Raw genomic sequence first — 13550 nt, forward strand, 5'->3', positions numbered from 1 at the left:
TGAGGCAGGAAGGAGAGAAATGGAAAACATGTGTGCCCAGTGCTGCTTGGTTGGCAGTGGCAACGTTGCTATTCCCATGTGGGGTGCGGTAAGGATGGTCTTAGCTGATCTAGCTCATTCCTGGGGCCCGCACATGCTTTGTGGGGAGATTCTGCATCCTCGGCATCTACGAGCAGGTCCCGGAAGCTGTCACCCTAAGTGTGATAATCAAAACTGTCTCCAGACCACTTCCAGTGTCCTGATTGACACTGACCACCCTATACACTTACGGTTCTCCTGAGGGACTCCTGGGTTCCATAACTCTGAATTCTAGGAGGTGGCCATTTTGTGCCATGTTTCTCTGAGGAGGACCCCGGCCCCCAGTCCTGGAAGGGACACTTCAGTTCAGTGCTAGACCCCTACCCTGGGGCTTGTAAACATGGCATCCATCCCCTAAGGGGCTGAATGTCCTGGCACGGCATTCCTTGGCTCACTACTCACCGTGTTGTCTTTGGGCACTTTGCAAACTTGGTTTCACCGAGGAGGGATCAGCCAACATTTGACCAAGGGACAGCCAGCTGGAACTCAAGGGCTTCGCTGTTCTCTCACTCTCTTCACAATGATGGCCCTTTGTTCCCAGCTTTTTAAATCTCTCACCTGGTTTCAAGAAACAACCAGCCAAGTCCTCATTCCACACACCTGTTGTCCTCCCTTGCTTAGGAACAGCAACTCCCTCAGGTTTGGCCACATGTCCCTGTGTGCAGGACCCATCCGTCCCGGACCGCCCACGGTCCATGCACAAGCCTCAGATCCCAGGGTCCCCACTTGTGATACAGTCTAGGGTCTTGAAATGGGTTCATTTTTCTCTGCCAGTACAAAACAAACAAAACAAAAACACAAGAAAGAACAAGAAAAGAAGAATCTAACCTATGTACTTTCACTAAGCGCTTAAGCTTTAAGCTTTACTTTATCTGTCTGTCTGTCTGTCTATCTATCTATCTATCTATCTATCTATCTATCTATCTATCTATCTCTCTAGTGTCTGTGTAGCTCTGGCTGTCCTGGAACTCACTCTGTTGGCTGGCCTCAAACTCAGAGCTCTGCCTGCCTCTGCTTCCTGAGCGCTGGGACCAAAGGCGTGCGCCACCACCACCTGCCCACTTAATTTTTACTTATTTCTTCATTTTTGGTTTTCTTGGTACAAGGTAGCACTGTGAGACCAGGCTGACCTTGGAACTCATGGAGATCCACCTGCCTCTGCCCCCTGACTTCGCCTAATGTCTAAACCTGCACATCCTTTGAGGAAGGTGAAAAAATGGCTGAATACAGTCATTCATTGCTTGGAGAAGCCAAGCAAGCTTCTGAGGGCTGTGCTGTCCTAAGAATTTAATAAACTCACTTACTTTGCTTCACTCTGGCTTGTATTGAAATGCTTTCCTATAGTGGAGTCAAGGATCAGGCTTTTGCTGGATGAATGAAGGTCTTAAGGTGAAGGGACCTCCTCAGGCTTCAGTTGGCTATCAGGCCAACTTGTCCCCCTGTCACCCTGGCAGATATCATTGACATTTGTGTAATTTGGAGATTTTAATTGCCACACATCTTTATCGCCTTGAACCTGACCTGTTTGGCGCACTTGAGCAAAGAACCTTGTGACTTCCTGTACTGTTTGCTTTATGGCTTATCATGGCTTATCTCCTGTATCTTTGCCTATTTCCTGCTCCCCTCGATGGACCTGGCCTTTCTCCTCCCTCCTTCTCATGCTCTGTCTTCCCACCTAACCAGTGCTGCCACAAATGTAGCCACGTGTCATGGAAACTGCTCTTGTTTGACGGGAGTGCCTCCGTGCCGAGAGAAGACACTAGCAGGTTTTCTCCTGGACAAAGTCTTCAAGGATGTGAAGATATTTGGAGCCCGCTCAAATGCCTGCAAAACCCCCTAACAAGAGCCACCAAAACCCCAGCGTACGAGACGGCTCTGTCCTCCCAAGGGCACCGGACTCACGATTCCATGTCAGCTTTTCCAGCGGTCACTGCAGCAGCTGCTCCTACCACTGTCCTTGCTGAGGAGGGGAGGGTCACCCCTAGTGTGCTTGGCTCGGTTGCCCAGTGTTTGGCCCTCATCCCCAGCAGGGTTTTTGGTATCCTATAGAGAGAATCAGCTTAGAGATCCAAGTTAGTGTTATTTTTAGAAGTAAAGATCATCAGACCTCGGCTTTCAGAGATCTGTTCAGAGGATGAAAGGGGGGGAGGCATCCTGCTTTTCTAAAGTTCAATTTGGAGTGAGGCAAAAGTCCTGAACGTTTTGGGCTGGGGCTGAAACGCAATCTGGAAGCCTGGAAGCCTGGACCTAGCATGTGTGTGAGGTGCTGGGCTGCATTTTTTACTATTTGGATCCTTAACCAAATAGGTGAGGCTTTACTTAAAGGACACTGATTTAAATGTTAAAGTGTTTAAGAAAACATCACCACAGAGACATCTAGAATAATGCTTAATCAAACATATGAACAACATGACCCAGCTAATTTGACACATGAAATTAACCCTCAAAGACCCTAGTAAACTTACAGGAGGAAGACCAGGCATAGTGGCACATGCCTGTCTTCTCCACACCCAGGAGGCTGAGGCAGAGTGTTCATGAATTCAAGGCCAGCCTGGGCTACGTAGTAAGTTCAAAGACAGCCTGGTTGACATTAATAAAACCTTGTCTTGAAAAGGAAAGAAATAACTGGGTGGTGGCACACGCCATTAATCTCAGCATTCAGGAGGCAGAGGCAGGTGGATCTCTGAGGCCAGCCTGGTCTACAGCGTTCCAGGTCAGCCAGGGCTACACAGAGAAACCCTGTCTTGAAAAACCAACCACCACCCCCAAAAAAGAAAAGAAGAAAAAAAAAAGCTACTCCTGGTCAGTTACTCAGAAAACTGTAATGGAAGTTTTGGTTTCTTTAAAAACTCCGTTATGTGAATATGTGGGATTTTAGTTTGGGGCTTTAGTTTGTCCACAGCTTATAACTGATTGCCGCCTGTGGGGTGTGGCCTTTGTCAGCTGGTAGTGGCCTGCCTCATGAAGCACAGAGAGGGGTGTGGTCTAGGGCTCTGAGGGATATAAATATGAGCGCCCAGAAAGAGAAGGTGTGGCAGTTTGGAGAGATACAGAAGAGACATTTCCTGACGCAGCAGCTTGGAGAAGACAGAGGAAGGAGACTGCTTGCTGTGTTTGCGGTTGATGGAGACTGGTAAAGCCCCCAAGAAGAACCATCGAGCCTAGGCAGCTGGGAGAAGTAAAGGGGTCTGCACCAGCTCTCCCCATTAACCTTCTCTCTCCTGCCTAGGGTTGGCGGGTTGGAAGGAAGAGGCTTTAAGGACCTCCAAATAAAATAGTTTTAAAACGAGCACTACAGGAAACTGAGGCAGGAGAATCATAAGCCCAAGGTCTGCATACACATGCACACACACACACACACACACACACACACACACACAGGAATTCTTTAGCGTGGCTTTCAGACTGTCATTGTCTGAGGAGTCCAGCCACGGCTGTCCTCTAAAGGAAAGGTCCAGGAGCTGTAGGTATTCTGCCCATGCAGCTGATGGCTCAGCAGTCTGAGCCTAGCGCTAGAGTCCTAGAGAGCTGCCAAGCCTTTGCCTGTGTTGGAATTCCGAGAAGTGGGTCCTAAGGCAGGTGAAGGGGTGTCTCAGCCGCAGGACAGATGAACTTGCCAGAGTGAGAATAAGGGCAAACAGGCAAAGAGCTTCCTTCCTCCATGTCCTTTGGGTGGGTGGGCCGCCACTGCAAGGTCAAAGGTCTAACAAAGACAAATTCCTCACAGGCATGCCCAGCTGCTTGGTTTTCAGTTGATTCCACATGTAGTCAAGTTGACAGCTGATTGGCCACCACACTGCCTTGAAATAAAAATGCTAGAAGGAAGTTAGAGACATAGCCCATTGCCTCTCATACATGAAGCCATAAATAGGAGAGGAGAGCAGGGACTGGAGAGTTGCCTCAGAGGTTAGGAGCACTGGTTGCTCTTCCAGAGGTCCTGAGTCCAGTTCCCAGCAACCTCACAGTGGCTCACAACCATCTATGATGAGATCTGGTGAGCAGGTGTACATGCAGACGGAACATTGTATACATAACAAATAAATAACTCTTTGGGGGTGGGGGGCTTGCCCTGGTCAAGATTGAAAGGAGTTAACCCCAGCTAGCAGGCGCGCTCAGGTGACTGCAAGACCCCAGGCAGTTTGCCAAAGCCATTTTGCTCCATGATAAGGTGAGGGACGACAGGCCACCAGCTGAGAAGCTCCCAGTGAAGGATAGGGCCTGTGAGACAGCTCAGAGGAAGGCCCTTGCTGCACACGCCTGGTCACCAGGCCCCAGACCCCAGGGAAAGGTAGAAGAGGAGAATGAACTATGAAAGATTGTCCTTTGGCCTCCTCACATGTGTTGTGACCCCCTAATAAAGAAACCTTTTTAATAAAGAGAGAAGGGCTGGAGAAATGGCTCAGAGGCTGAGTCCTTTGATGGCTCAGTGGTTAAGAGCTCCATCTGCTCTTCCAGAGGTCCTGCGTTCAATTCCCAGCAACCACATGGTGGCTCACAACCAGCTATAATGTGTACATGCAAACAGAGCAGTCATTTTTTTAACATAAAAATACATCATTTTTTTAAAAAGGAGTACTTTGTTGCTCTTGCAGAGACCCTGGTTCAACACCCAGTGCCCACATGGTGCATCACAACCATCCATAACTCCAGTTGCAGGGGAGCCAACGCCCTATTCTGACCTTCATGGACACCAAGCATGCCTGTGACACACAATACATGCAGGCAAAACACTTTCACATAAAATAACACGAATAAATCTAATGCAAAATTAAAAAATAATAATAAAAAGGAGAGAGGAGACTCAGGGAGGTTTAGGCAGGAGGATTGCCACAGGTCTGAGGCCAGGCTGGGCTCCATAATGAAACTGGCTTTCTCTATGTAGCCCCAGATGTCCTGGAACTCACTCTGTAGACCAGGCTGGCCTCAAACTCAGAGATCTGCCTACTTCTGCCTCCCAAGTGCTAGGACTAAAGGCGTATGCCACAACCACCCAGCTTTTCATCTTGTTTTCTTTTGTTTTTTGAGATAGGGTTTCTGCCTGTCTGAAAAGAGAAAAAGAAGAAATCTGGTTTTACAGAAGGGAAGTCTGGGAATGAGACAAAATAAAAGCCATATGCCAAATGAACCACCTGTCTCCATGGGTATGGTATGGCTAAATAAGAGGGTGCTGTGAAAGCACTGTTCATGTGAATGACAGGCAAACATATGTAATAGCACATATAATATACTGTATAGTATATAGTACAATATACATAAATATGTAAGTATAATTATTTATATCATTACATATTAAATAATATATTTTTTATTATATAAAATATTTTATTTATTATATATAATGAATAATATATTTATTGACATATAAGTATACTTATATACATATTTTTATATTAATATATTATTATATATAAACATTTATATAATATATACAATAAATAAATGTTTTATATATTTATTTATAATATGTAATATATATCTCCAAGAGCTAGGTTTAAAGGCCTGCACAACACTCCTTTTAATAAAAGGCAAGCTTTTAAGCACCCCCTCAATTGTTTGGTTCCTTTAAAGAAGATAAGATGCTGGGTCCCAGGGCTCCCCAGGGCCTGTGCTACCTTGCTTGGAGCACAGCAGCCAAGCAGCCCCCTTTCGGGTGCCAACCAGTCTGCGCTGAGGCCAGCACTGGTTGCCTTGAATACTCCACAGATGCCTGGAGGAAGCTGCCCTACAACCAGGGCTGTTTGCAGCACAACTTGGCAGAAGGCACTGTAGCCACGATTGTTCCTAAGCCTGGGCTGACCTTTCGCAGTCAGGAGCCTTAGTGAGCTCTCCACTCTGCTGGCTGAGCACTTCCCGGAGGGCTCACACAGGGGTCCTGCAGGCACACCCCTTACTTAGTTGCTTGAGAGACTGTACTGTGAATCCTGAAGCTGCACTCTCAGAACCCCTTCTGGCTGCCCGGAGATGTGTTCCTTTATTGCCTGGGCCGGTCAGAGACGCATCCTATGCCGCCCCCTGGTGTTCCTACATTTTAAAATATTTATTTATTTTAAGACAGGCTCTCACTACTTAGTGATGTGGGAAGAGCATTAGGCAGGAGCTGTTTGGCTCAGGCTGGCCTCAAATTCACAGCAATCCTACTGCCTCAGCTTCCCAGGTGCTGAAGTTACACAGGCATGAGCTATGATGCCTGTCTTTCCTTACCCACTTTTCATTTTTTTTTTAACTGACTGAGCTGAACTGGTAATACAGAGGCGGCAGGAGGCATGGCCCCAGTGGCAGAAGCAGCAATAGTGGGCAGAGGACAGCTGAAGGGCCGGAGAATGGCCTGGTCAGAAACGGCACGGAGTAGAGGTGTGAGAGGGGCTGGGGCGGTGGCTCTCGGGTAAGAGTGCCTGCTAACTTCTGTCTATGTGAAACGCTGGCTGTGGCCATGCAAGCACCTGTACCCCAGTGCTGTGGGAGGGGTGGGGGCAGGAGGCTCAGTGGGGCTTGCTGGCTGCCAGCCCCGCTCCGGGTTCAGGGGGAGCCCTTGCCTCAAGGAAATAAGACAGGCCAAGGAGACACCAGTATCCTCCTCTGACCTCCACCTTGGCACAGGCACCTGCACATACAAAGCAGGAAGCCACCAAACTTTAGGCTCCCAACACCCTAGCTCCAAGAGCAGGGACACCGGAAGGCACTGCCTGCTGCCGCTCACTCACGCTGAAAACCAAGGAGTACGTCAGCTTCTACGTGCTGACTGAGGCCCCGGTGAGCCTCCACCCTGCACTTAGAGTCTCTGGCTCCTAACATCTGGAACAGGGTGCCCAGCTGCTGGGCTTGGGGCTCTAAGCCTGGAGCTTGCTAGCCCCGCCTCTAGGCAGGACACAGACACTCAAGAGTCTGTGAATGCCCATGATGGAAGAGCTTTGCCCAGGCTGCTCACAGTTCCCATTCAGAAGGACCCCAGCCAGGGGACTGGTAATTTGAACACCAGAACTTATCAGTGAGCAGTCAGGTTGGGGCACAGGTACAGTTGTTCACTAAGATTTGTTTACCCTTGGGTTTGTAGGAGAGTAGGGGACTTTTATTAGCCTGTTTCAATTGCTGTCTTGAGGATTACTGCTTAATAAGCCTTCCGTGTTCTTACTGAGCTCTGGGCTGGCCAGTTCAACTCAGCTGATCTGGCTCAAACTCCTCTCCCAGCTGACTTGCTCAATCTGGCTTCTCCCTTGGCCCCTGAATTGCTCTGCTTGGTCTCAAACTAACTACAGCTCTGATCTGCTGTAATCTCCTGGCTCCTTCTCATTCTCTGGCTCATTTGGTCTTCACCTGAATCTAGCCAGTTCTTTCTCTGCAGTCTATGTATTACTGTACTGATAAAACTGTCTTTTCTCTCCTCATTCTTTGTGTTGCTCCCTTAGGTAGCTTCCCTTTCCTCTCTGTGCTCATGAGAATTGGTCATATCCTATATCATCAAATCTTTCTCTGATTCGTCACCTTTTCTGCCACTCAGTTGGATATCACTTTCAAACATGGATGCTTCCTTCTTTTTATTTTTTTTAAAGATTTATTTATTTATTACTTATGCAATGTGTGTTAGCATGTACACCTGCACGCCAGAAGAGGGAACCAGATTTCACGTTTAGATGGTTGTAAGCCACCATGTGGTTGCTGGGAATTGAACTCAGGACCTTTGGGAAGAGCAATCAGTGCTCTTATCCTCTGAGCCATCTCTCCAGCTCCCGGATGCTTCCTTCTACAAACTAACTTTGCCTTCATTGTTTGGAAATAAAGGCATGTACCACCACACCTGGACCTAAACTTTTCTTTACCTGAAACTTAGGCTGGCCTTGAACTCAGATCTGCTGGTCTCTGTCTGCTATAATAAAGGTGTGTTTGTATTCCAGCTGGATCATACTGATCTAGAAGGTCTTTGGATGTGATCTTTTGCCAGAGCAGCCAAGTTCTGAATTAAAATTCCTCTAATTAGGATATTTCCAAAGAGCTGGTGAAGGCAACTTTCTGGAAGATGAAATTGGAATTGGAGCCAAGTGTGTTGTTGGATGTGCTGTGGACAGAGACCAGCAGACCTGAGTTCAAGACCAGCCTAAGTTTCAGGTAAAGGAAAGCTTAGGTTGAGGTGTGGTGGTACATGCCTTTCTTTCCAAACAGTGAAAGGAAAGTTAGTTTGTAGAAGGAAGTACCCATGTTTGAAAGTGATGTCTGAGTGGCAGAAAAGCTGAAAAGTCAAGAGAAAGATTTGACAATATAGGTGTGTTGTGGACAGGCCAGGTGTTCTGGTGCTCATGTATGACGGAAGCACTTGGAGAGGAAGGTAGAAGGAGGAGGATTGGGCGTTTAAAGTCATCCTCTGTTACAGAGTGAGTCTGAGGTGAGCCTAAGCTAGATAAGACCCTGCTACACACATACACACACAGACTCACACTTCTGCCCCAACAACTATAGACACTGGAACTGGCATCTGCTCTCGGCACAGCCTCCCTGCTGGGCCAGGGGCCAGTCTTTTGCAACATTAATCATAAATGTTCCAGGGCCCCAGCAGCTGAAGTGTCCGAATCAGGACCATTGCAGATATAAGTGAATATGCTGCGCAGCGTAGCAAAGTAAACTGCTCACCATGCTGAGGAAGGGGTGGGAGAGGAGGCTGCGGGGGTGGGGTGGGGAGTGAATGCATGTGAAGAGTTTAAGTTAGCCTGGGTGACTCCATTTTGAAATAAGGAGCCATCTTGACCAAGAGCTGAACTCAGGTACCAGGAAATATCACAGAATGTGCACCTGGCAGAAAACAAAGTTAGCTCTCCAAACAACGGCCTCCAGGAAATATTACAGAATAAATGTCTCTCTCCGTCATCCCCATTCCCCTTTCCCACAATAAACCTCCTTTATACCCAATATGTTGCAGTGGCATATTAATCATCATTATTATAACATGTACAGAACACACATTCACACACTTCAAATTTTAAAAGAAGAGCCTTCCTACATCAATCAACGTAATTAAGATAATCCCTCAAAGGCGAGCCGGAGGCACAGCTCCCGGCAACATAACAATTAACATAGTTGCAACTGATGACTATCTGTGGGGTCAGCTTCTCGATAGAGACTCTCTGACAGTAGTGGGTGTGGTGTCATCAGTCCCTGCACTTGGGGGATGGAGGCCAGTCTGATCTACAGAGAACGTTTCAGGCCAGCCAGGGACGCAAAGCTCACTGCTGTGTTACGTTTTAAATCTGGCCTCTTTTGAAACTCCTTTTCCCAGGAAGGTCCCTAACACATTTATTTTCTCCAGTCTTGGGCACTCTAATGCAGCAACAACTGCCATAAACTTTACTTAAGATTAGACCTGACTTCAAGTTCCCACAAGCCAGGATCTGTGCTGAAAAGAGGCCCAGAGTGGGCTGGAGAGATGGCACAGCCGTGCAAGGCTAGGCTCATAATTAAAAGGAGTCCTGCGGCTTCCCCCTTTCCTGAGCCTCGGGAAAATGATCCCCCATTTTTCCGAGAGGCCCCAGGCAGTGGCTATACCAACCACTTGCCAGACTGCACCATTCTACAGCCTGGAAAAACTACCCTCTCACCACGGCTGGGGCACCCAGGGACACTCCAGCGTCTCGCCTTTGTGAAGTGAGGCCTTGATTCAATAATAAGAACCTCTTAAGGGACTCTCAGGTCCCCGGGACATGTCCCTGAGTGCCCTCTCTGCCTCAAGACGACATGCAGGAAGGAAGGCTCAGCTTCTTTCTAAATAAGGTCATTTTGCTCTTTGTTTATGCAGCGTTATATTACACTCGTGTCTTCGAGTGTTCCATGATCCTTTAAAAAGGAAAATTTTTGTGGCTGCCAAGTGTGCCTGGGTCTGAAAGGATAATTTTTTATTTAGGTAACCATCCTGTTCTCTTGGGGGCATCCATGGATGTGTCTAAATTTTTCAATGGCTGAATTGAGCAGATGTTCCTCGGGCCTGAAACCTTATCTGCACATTAAGATGCAAGCTGTTCAGTGACTTCTCTTCCCAGGGAAGACCTTGTATGGTTGCCCCGTCAGGGGACAGTGCTGGGGGAACTGCGTAGCAGAGCCAACAAAGAGCAGTCTTAGGGCCAGTGAGATGGTGCAGCTGCTAACACCACTCTCTCCCACGCCTGACAACCCAGCTCAATCTCCAGGATGCACATGGTGGAAGAAAAGAAAAGAGCTCCTGTAAGTTGTCCTCCGACCTCCATTTTTTTGGGAGGGAGGAAGAGGAGGTCTCACTGTATAGTCCAGGGTAGCCTTGAATCAAGGAGATCTGTCTGCCTCTGCCTCTGCTTCTGCCTGCTGAACACTGAGAACGAAGATGTGTGCCACCATGTCTGGCCATCTTCCATAGTTCTTGAAGCTGGCAGTCCCATGGGGAACCAGCGTGGTTGATTCTGGTAAGGAGCGGTTATCTCTCTTTTTCTCAGTGTCAGGCGGCTGCCTATGTGGCGACTGTGTCCCCACATGCCCGAGAAATGGGACACTCTGGTGTCTTTTCATCTTTTCAGTGAAGCCCCTTGTTGGGGCTCTACTCCTATCTATTCTCAGGCCAGACTTGGTGACAATGTCTGTAATCCCAGCACTCTGGGAGGCAGAGGCAGGCAGATCTTTGTGAGTTCGAGGCCAGCCTGATCTACAAAGCAAGTCCAGGACAACCAAGCTACACAGAAAATCCTGTCTCGGAAAAACAAAACCAAAACAAAAATCTATTCTCAATTACTCCCCAAAGCTTAAAGCCATTACCTGGCAGGCCTCAACATCTGAACTTGAGGACAAAGACTTTTGGTCTGCGGACAATGACCAACAGCCAGCCTGAGGCATCTGGGGACTGCTGCTAGACCTATCCTGGAGATGAGCCCTTTAATGGCCAGTACGGGCCATGACAGGGTGACTAGCTGAGCTCTCCTCCCCAGGAATTCAGTGGTTACAGTAGAGATGGTACTTTCTTCGCTTGTAGGCTGACCCTGGGATGGAGTTTTTGTTTTCTGTTTTTATTGTTTTTTGTTTGGTTTGGTTTATTCAAGACAGAGACAGGGTTTCTCTGTAGTCCTGCCTGTTTTGGAACTCGCTTTGTAGACCAGGCTGGCCTCAAATTCAGAGATTCTGCCTATGTCTCCTGAGTGCTGGGATTAAAGGAGTGCACCACCACTGCCCAGCAGGGTGGAAATGTTAATGTCAGTCAAGGAGGGTCACCTGGGTAACTTCTCCCTGTGAAAGGGAGAGGGAAGGTAGGAATGCTTTCAGCCCAGCAGCTGAGGATGGTGAGGCTTCTACTCATTGGATTCCTGCGTGCCTTGTGGAATAGAGAGCCTACTTCCCTGCTCCCCATGAGAAAAAAAGGCTCCCACATGCTCTGAAACCCCCTCTCATATTATGGGCCTTCCTGTTACAGTTTAACCTTGGCCCTCTCTGGTAAGATTCAGGCTTCCAAATTACTTTATTACACTGAGGTAGGAGGAGAGTGGGTGGGGAAGGGAGATAGGGGACTTAGCTCACTTGGTAGAGTGTTTGCCTGGGTTCAGTCCTCAGCATAAACTGGGTGTGACACATGCCTGTGATTGCAGCACTCGAGATGTGGAGGTAGAAGGATGAGAGTTCAAGCCCATCCTCAGATACATAGGCCAGCCTTGACTCCCCACCATCACCACCACACCCCTCAAAAGAGAGGAGGAACACAAAGTGGGCGTCACCTACAGGACTAATTACTGTTGAGTAGAGGGCACCCCCCCTTTGAGGTCACTGAAATCTATATAGATTTTGGCATGAGAGTAAAGGAAAACAGTTTGGTTTTTCTGTAGGAAAGTTTGTTTTAACTCTTTTTTGTTTTGTTTTTCAAGACAGGGTTTCTCTGTGTAGCCTTGGCTGTCCTGGAACTCTCTCTCTCTGTAGATCAGGCTCGCCTTGAACTGACAAGAGAGATCCACTTGCTTCTGTCTCCCAAATGCTGAGATCAAAGGTGTGCACCACCACCACCTGGCTCTCTCTCTTCTCTTGGACTCTCTCTGCCTCAGTTTCTCTCCTGAGGACCCCCTACCATCTCTCTCTCTCTCTTTTCCTCTCTCTACCTCTATCCAAGAAATCTCTGTTATATCAGATCTGTTGTATGTGGCATTTAAAAAATACCTCCTAACAAGGAGCCCTTATTGTACACTTCCGCTATTAAGATATTCCATTTTGGCTTAAACCTGAAGCAATGGATCCAGTCCATTCTAGACTGAAACTGGTGCTACCAGGAGCTTAAACACACACACACACCCTCCCCTTTGTTTTCCTCAGGTTTTTTGTCACAGCATGAGATTAAACACACTGTGACAACTGAAATGAGACCCCACTGTTTGTGTTACTGGTTCATACCAGTGATCCCGACAATCCAATTTCAGCAGTGGGTAGGCTTAGGCAGAAATTGAGTCACCCTGGGCTACACAGGAAGACAGGTCTCAAGCGGGGAGTGGGGGGAGGGAATGGGGGGTAGAACATCCAAAGAATTTGAAATGCAGGCGGAGATTTAATGGGGGAGGAGCTCACCACAAGGAGAGGCGTGACAGCTTTGGTAACGGAGATGGGGCTTCACAAAAACAAGGAAAGAGGCAAGCTTTCCTGTGCTTGCTAGGGTCAGGAATGTGGTTTTTCAGTGTCTTCCTTGCATAAGATTAAGTAGCAGCAATCGGTCAACCCTTGCAAGACATTGGAGCACTACCCTTGTGTTGTTGCGGGTGGTGTGTGGTCCTTGGATAACACTGACAGAACAGGAGGATAGAGAAGGGATGCTATGCCTTAAAGAGTGGGAAGGGGGGAAAAAGGACTAGAACCTCAACTTCGTAGGAAACAGATTCCGTTTTTCAAACAGTCTGCTAGTCAGATCGAGAGACAGCAATGTCTCTTTAGATGGCTTCACCTCTGTTCGGCCTTTTACACAAATGTAGACGGAAGCTGAAGCTATCTGTGTGTACAGATGTCGTACTCCTGCGGGCAGAGCGGCTCGCTGAGGTTGGGGCGGGCGGGTGGCTCTCTCTGTGGGGAGCCAGGGGGCTGCTGTGATTGAGAACTGAGAACAAAAGTCGGCGGGATGCCTTTGGCATGTCCCTGTAGCCTTGCCTCCCCAGCAGACCCATGGGCAGAGTTTAGGGAACACCCTCAAGATAACGATCCCGAGCATTTTGGTTTTATTGCCGGAAACAGGCGCGAAAAGACCGTTGATCACTTTTCAAATAAATCCCAGCATGCGCGGGCGTACTGGCTGTACTTATCTATCATAGATGCGCGAGGCTAGATCGTCTCCGGGCCCTACGGCCGCCATCTTTGCTCCTGGCCGGAAATTTGCGAACACCTAGAACTTCTAACTGTGGTCGCACCCATGATCGCGAACGTAAAATGCCTGTCTCTCCCGAGAGACTCAAAGTCAAGTGGATACTCGAACCAGTTGGAGCCTCTGTCAGAACAGGCTCTCGGGGCGA

The sequence above is a fragment of the Meriones unguiculatus genome, chromosome 7 (genome assembly GCF_030254825.1).
Source record: "Meriones unguiculatus strain TT.TT164.6M chromosome 7, Bangor_MerUng_6.1, whole genome shotgun sequence".
NCBI classification, from domain to species: Eukaryota; Metazoa; Chordata; class Mammalia; order Rodentia; family Muridae; genus Meriones; species Meriones unguiculatus.